Source organism: Petaurus breviceps, unplaced genomic scaffold, assembly GCF_028583685.1.
Source record: "Petaurus breviceps papuanus isolate PSGF00001 unplaced genomic scaffold, PetGlider_PUasm1.0 125, whole genome shotgun sequence".
Lineage (NCBI taxonomy): Eukaryota > Metazoa > Chordata > Mammalia > Diprotodontia > Petauridae > Petaurus > Petaurus breviceps.
In genome coordinates, this window is record NW_027185653.1 from 2604173 (window position 1) to 2611023 (window position 6851).

Sequence of the window (6851 nt, forward strand, 5' to 3'; positions counted from 1 at the left end):
CTTGTGAAACTCTAGAACTCATAAGTCTATATTGTGGAGCCCCAATGCAGATTCAAAGTGCCAATAGATCACATTTCAATCATAATGAAATGAAGAATATCGTATGTTAAACAATATAAAATGTTGTTAGATAATAGAATCACATTCCATATTATCCACAAGCATCTGTATTAATTGAAAGAATGAATGGATTTATGCAAGAACAGTTAAGGAAGTTAAGTTCCAGTAATTCATATCAACATTGGAATGATAATTTGGTCATGACTTTCTGCAATTTGAATAATAGACCATTGGGAGGAAGCACACCTCTATCCAGAATGAGGACTTCCAATCTGCAAATTAGTAAAAAACAAACCCATAAGATCCCAAATATTGAGCATTGGAATATGAGGCCAGGTACTGTTCCCAGGGACACCTGGTTTGGTGGGGTATGATTTACATTATTTAGAGGACTTTTGGTTGGACAGAAAAGAAATAAGAAAAATATCCCCTAGGATATGCATAAGAATCCCTAAAAATCACTTTGGACAGATTTTACCCAAATCAAGATTAGCAGCTCAAGGACTACATGTATTTTTTGGAGTAATAGATTCTAATTATCAAGGAGAAATTTTTGTGACATTCCTTAATTAGGTGATGGGTCCGTACAGATTCATAAAAATGATAGGGTAGTTCAAGTGATTATCATTCCTTGTAACACAATACCACTTGTAAAAACTGACCCTCCTTTCAAAATAACTGTCAGAGGAACTGAAAGATTTGGATTTACTGATAGAACAAAATTGGGAACTAAAGTATGGGTAAAACAGAAGTCAGATGATGTTCCAAAGGCAGTGGAGATTATAGCACATGAGAGGGATAACACTGTAACTATTGTTTATTCCAGAGAAAATGATTACAAAATTTTACCCTTAACTCATATATTCTACTGTGAGTGAGGCTATGATAGTCTGCTTATTGTCTCTGCTTCTTCTTGGCTTTTTGTATGTTCACCTTCTTTGCCTCATTTGTTTCTACAGACTTGGTACCCTCCACCTGTAGATGCCTGATAGTTTAAGCTGGATGTTACTCCATGTCCACAACTGTGATATGCCACCCCTGGACCTGTCATCAAGCACATTAAGAAGTGAACTCTCAAATGGGACTCCTTGGGACAAGGACAGCTCTATGTCCGATTTGAGCAAAAAGTAGCCATGGAAGAAGAGACCTTTGCCTCTTACCCCAAGATATTAGGGCCCCATTTGTTTGGAAGGGGGAAGATGGTGAGCTTGTGCTCAAGCCCAACCTAAAATATTGTTTTCACTGTTTATTTGTTCTATTCTTGTCATATTTTTGTAAGATTCTGTTGACTCCTGTTACTCTTAAATATCTTATTAACTTTTGTAATGAAATGTATTGTTATTGTATTTTTGCCAAATAAGGGACATGAAAGATCTTGAAATTGAATGTAAGTGTTATGGGATTTAAAGACCTTCCATGGCCCTTGATTTTGCTGATGTAGCAGGAAGGGGTGGAACAAGAAAAAGAGGAAGCCAAGCTGGAGAGCATGTGGTGACTGGAGGTGTGGCAGCAGCAGCAGCAGTTGTGGCAGCAGCAGGGGCAGTGGTGGAGGCACAAACTCCTTTTTATGGTCTAGCCAGAATTTATGGTAAGGAATCCTGCTAGGGACTGACAGCTATAAGACCTGTAGGGGCCAGAGATGCTGGGAGCATGCTTCATGGATGCTCAGCAGTTGTCATGAGTGGGAAGAGGAGGATCTTTGTCTATGGTAGCCTGTCCATTCTGAAGCCTTGAGAATGTGGGTATTTACTACAATAACTAGTTGTGCCAACTTAATAACTACTGTGATGGCTTTGACTTTCTGGTTTTGCGACTAGGTTTTCTGGTATTTTAATCAATGTTCTAGCTTCACCCACCATGTAGAGAGCCTGGGATATCTGGTGATTAATAACAATAACAGCATATTTATAGTCATTTTAGGCATTGTGGATATTGCATTGTTGATATAGACACTTATATTTCCTAAGCATGATAGAAAAGTTTAAAAAAAGAATCATAATCATTTATTTTGCATATAATGACTTCAAACTTCAGACTGAAGCTGATGTATACCATTTTTGTCATGTTAAGATTATTTCTTTTCTGCTTTGAAGAAATATTCCTGCCATTTGATTTATATATTGCCCATTTCATGGCTTTGAAGATATGTGGTCTCAATCACATATTTTTCCTCTTCAGTTATAAAGTTATTCAGTATCCCTTAATAGGGGTCAAGCATTTTAGTGGAAAAAAGGGATAAATCTTATTCCGATCATATATGCGTATATGTGTGTGCATATATACACATATGTGTGCATATGTGCACACACATACATATATGCATGTATATGTTTTGCATCATAGCAAAAACAATGGTGGCCCAAATATATGTGTATGCATATATATGCATTTGTAGGTAGATATACATGAACATACACATACACATGTTTGTGCATACACTGGTGTGTGTGTGTATGTGAAATTTTTAAGGCTTTGATATGATGACTTTAATTCTGGGGTTCACTGTTTTTATTATATTGCACTAACAGTACCATAATACTCAAGGTCTGTACATTATAAGGATGTACCAAAAATAATTCTATTGCAGTTATTCTAGCATATTTAAATTGTAATCCTAAAGCATTTGTTTGAAACAACACTACAGCTTTCTCTGAGGAAATTTTCTTCATTCTAGTCTTGAAAAGAAAAGTCTCCTTTTCTCCATAAATTATTAAAGATGAGCTTAAAGGACTAGCAGTCCTATTCATTTGGTGAAGTCCATAGATTTAAATGAGAAAAATGACAAATGACAAAGCTGGCAAAAAGGGTAAGACATAAAAAAAAGTGACGGCAAAAAGGAGAATACAGCCACTGTACAGTGGGGTAAGCTAAGTCTCCAGAGCAAATAATAAGGCTGTTATTTAACAGTGTTACCAATCCCAATTGCAAGGCAGAAATGGTAATTTGTGGTATGAGATCAAGTTACAATATATAGACATGTAAATTTTATTTGAAATAAATTGTTGTATAGTTAGATAAAAATGGTTTAGAAAAATATAGAAAATTGAAAAGTTCAATTAATTAAAAGGATATTTCAAGGAAACATATTTTGCTTAAATTGAAAGAATGTGCAAGTATACGTAGTCTTCACCAAATTTTAGTTTCTTTTTATTGATGGTGACAGTCTCTTTTCCTTCTGTTTATCTGGAACTCAAAAGAATTTTCAGAAAGAGAAAATTGCCTTCCATGTCTGAGTATTGATTTTTTTTAAATTAAAAAGGGACCTTAGAGTGGGTGGCTAGGTGGCACAGTGAATAGAACACTGGCTCTGGATTCAGGAGGACCTGAGTTCAAATCCGGCCTCAGATACTTAACACAAAAGTAACTGTGTGATCTTGGACAAGTCACTTAAACCCAATTTCCCTACCTTCCCCCTTCTAAAAAGCAAAAAAAGGGGGAGGACCTTATAGTTGACTCTTTTCTACATATCTAGAAAAAGAGACCCATGTTGGTTATGTGACTCACAATTATCTTTCTAAGATTTCATCACTCCAACTCTCCAACAAAAAGCTAGAACCCATTTAGATATAATATGCTGCCTTGATATCTTATTTATTGGCCTATGCTTATTAATAACAGAAGAGAAAAAAGCAGTTGGAAATTATTTAGTAACATGGCTTTATATATAACATCAAACTGTGTAATTCAGGCATTGAATAGTATTCTCATGCCACACCCATCCATACTGAAACACACACAGATAAACACATGGAAGCATACCATAAATGCTAAAATTATGGCTTGGGGATGGTTGCAATGTTCATAGCATGGTACATGATGTGAACATGTGATAAGAACTGCACTAAGTATTGATGTATAGTATTTGGATATTAATCCCTGGTGTGCTGCTTAAAAACTACAGAAACTTAGGAAAATTATGAGATTGGACCTCTATCCTCTTTGGATTCTTGTGACAAAACTGTTCTTCAAACCTTAAAAAATATGAATATAACCTATTCTCCATCACTATAATACCTCAACCTATTACTATATTAAAAATACTTTTAATGTTCTTTGATTTATGTGCTTTGTATTCCACACAAGGATATCAGATTTCCTGTTTTGTGTTTACTTCAATGCAGAAGTTAAGTTAAAGTGAAATCTTGTGAATTTTGAAGCTCATGTTTTGGATTTTGTTGCATTAATTATTCTCTTATCTTTCTATGTTTTTAAAAGTTTATTTATCTACTCAGTGCAGCAGCAGCCCTTCTTCCATAGTGGTCAGGTATGACTCTCGATTCCCCAGCAACAATGCTGAAGGAGCCTGCAGTTGCCAGTAATCTTGGCACTAATTACTCCTACATGGGAGTCCTTCCAGATGGGCAGGTGGAGATCATTGCTAATGATCAAGGAAACAGGACCATCCCAAACTATCTCACCTTCACCAACACAGACTGTTTAAACAGTGATATTGCAAAGGATCAAGTTGCAATGAAGCCTATCAGCACAGATTTTGGTGCAAATAGTCTGATTGGTCAGAGATTTGATGATACAGTTATACAGTCAGACAGGAAGCATTGACCTTTTTATGGTGGTGAATGATACATTCAGGCCTAAGATCCAAGTTGACTTCAAAGGGGAGACCTAAAGTTTCTATCTACATGCCATGGTCTTGACAGAAATAAAAGAACTTTACCTTGGGAAGACTGTCACAGTGGTCATTATACCACTTATTCCAACAATTAACATCATGCCACAAAGAGTACTGGAATTATCACTGGTCTCACTGTCCTCCAAATTGTCAATCAGACAACCACTACTGCTGTTACCTACATGAACTGGACAAAAATTTTGGTGCTGAGAAAAAATGTTGATCTTTGATCTTAGAGGTAGTATTTTCGATGTCTATTTTTATCATTGAAGATGGAATCTTTTAGGTCAAAGCTAGTGTTAGGGGCTCACACATGGGTGAGTAGGACTTTGACAACCAATTGTTCAAGTGAAAGCACAAGAAGAACATCAGTGACAACAAGAGGATTCTTTGCCACCTTTGCACTGCTTATGAAAGCGCAGTGTACCCTCTCTTCCAGTAATCAGACTGATAGTGAGATTAACTCCCTTTATGAAGGTATCAACTGCTATATATCAATTATGTAAGTTTATTCAAATGAGCTGAATGCTGATCCCTTCCCTGGCCTGCCAGAATCTGTGGGAAAAGCCCTAAGAGATGCAAAGCTAGATAAACCACAGATTCATAAAGTCTTCCTGGTGGGTAGTTCCACTTGAATCCCTAAAATCCAGGAGTTTTTTTGAAGATTTCTTCATTACCAAGGAGCTCAGCAAGAGTGTCAATTCTGATGAGGTTTTTGCTTATGGTGCAACTGCTTAGTCTGCCATATTGTCTGCAGTTAAATCTGAATATGTGTAGGACTTGCTGCTGTTGTATTTCAATTCTATTTCCCTTGGAAATGAACTGCTTACAGTTCTAATCCAATGTAACAATACCATTCCCATGAAGCACACATGGACCTTTGCCCCTTATTCAGACTGCAAGCCTGGTGTGCTTATTCAGGTTTATGAATTTTAAAGAGCAATGACAACGGTTAACAATCTGTTTGGCAAATTTAAATCAGGAATTCCCCTAACATAAAAGGGTGTTTCTCACATTGAAGTAACATTTAATATTAATGCAAATGGCATCCTCAATGTTTCTTCTGTGGATATAAGCATAGGAAAGGAGAACAAGATCACCGTTACCAATAATAAAGGGCATTTGAGCAAAGAAGACATTGAGCATATGGTCAAAGAGGCTGAGAAATACAAGTCTGAGGGCTGGGCCAGCACACCAAGAGGCCCAAATGAAGCCTGGTCACCCTGGTGGCACGTTAATCTACCAACTGCAAGGATCATTCCCAGCCCTATCATTACAAGGCTGGGATTTCTCAAAGCAGGATAAGAGACAAATGCAGGGCTCATGGCAGTGGTAGCACCTACTCCTGGGCCTGCCAAACCATAGAATGGAAATTTAAAAAGCACCTATCTGAACTTCCAGGGAACAGGATGGCAGAGTGAACTCTGGCTCTTCCAATCCCCCTTCTGATCCTAAAAAGCACAGTAATTATTTCCCCAGAGCAAAATTTTAAACAGTAAAGGCTTAGGAACACTGGAGAAAGGGTGTGGCTAAGGCCCTGCTATGAAGTGGGTAAAAACAGACTGCAAAGACAAAGACTCTAGTATTCTTTTACTGTGAGTGGTAAGAATCAAATTCAGAAGGAGGGGGTACTGACTCCACACCCACAGCTGAAGCTTCATAAGGGAATATGAACGGTTCTCCAGCATGGAAAGCATTGTTAAGATGAGCTCAAAAGGAACATTGAGAACCAAAATTTGAGGGGTAGGAGATAAAATCAATATTTTTTTAAATCAACATTGCAAAATTAGAGAAACATTACAATGAAGAAAACAGCTCCTGACAAAGAAAAATGTGGGAAATAAAAATGAAATCTGAACGTGTGAAAAAGGAGTTTCAAAATATAAATGAGGAAAATAATTTGCTAAAAATTAGAATCAACCAAATTGAAGCTAATGACTCTATGAGGCACCAAGAATCAGTCAAAGATAATATCAAGAATCAAAAATTAGAAAAAGAGGTAAAATATCTCAATGGAAAAATAACTGACCAGGAAACAGATACTGGAGAGATAATCTGAGATTTATTTGTATATCCGAAATTCATGATAAAAAAATGAGCCTGGACAATATTTTCCAAGAGCTCCTCAAGGATATCATTCCCGAGATCCTAGAGCCAAAGA

General features: G+C 36.8%; 1 pseudogene; it reads left to right on the forward strand.

The window, feature by feature from the left end:
- Positions 1-4350: 4350 nt before the first annotated feature.
- On the forward strand, positions 4351-5995 carry LOC138163495 (heat shock cognate 71 kDa protein pseudogene; annotated as a pseudogene).
- Positions 5996-6851: the final 856 nt, after the last annotated feature.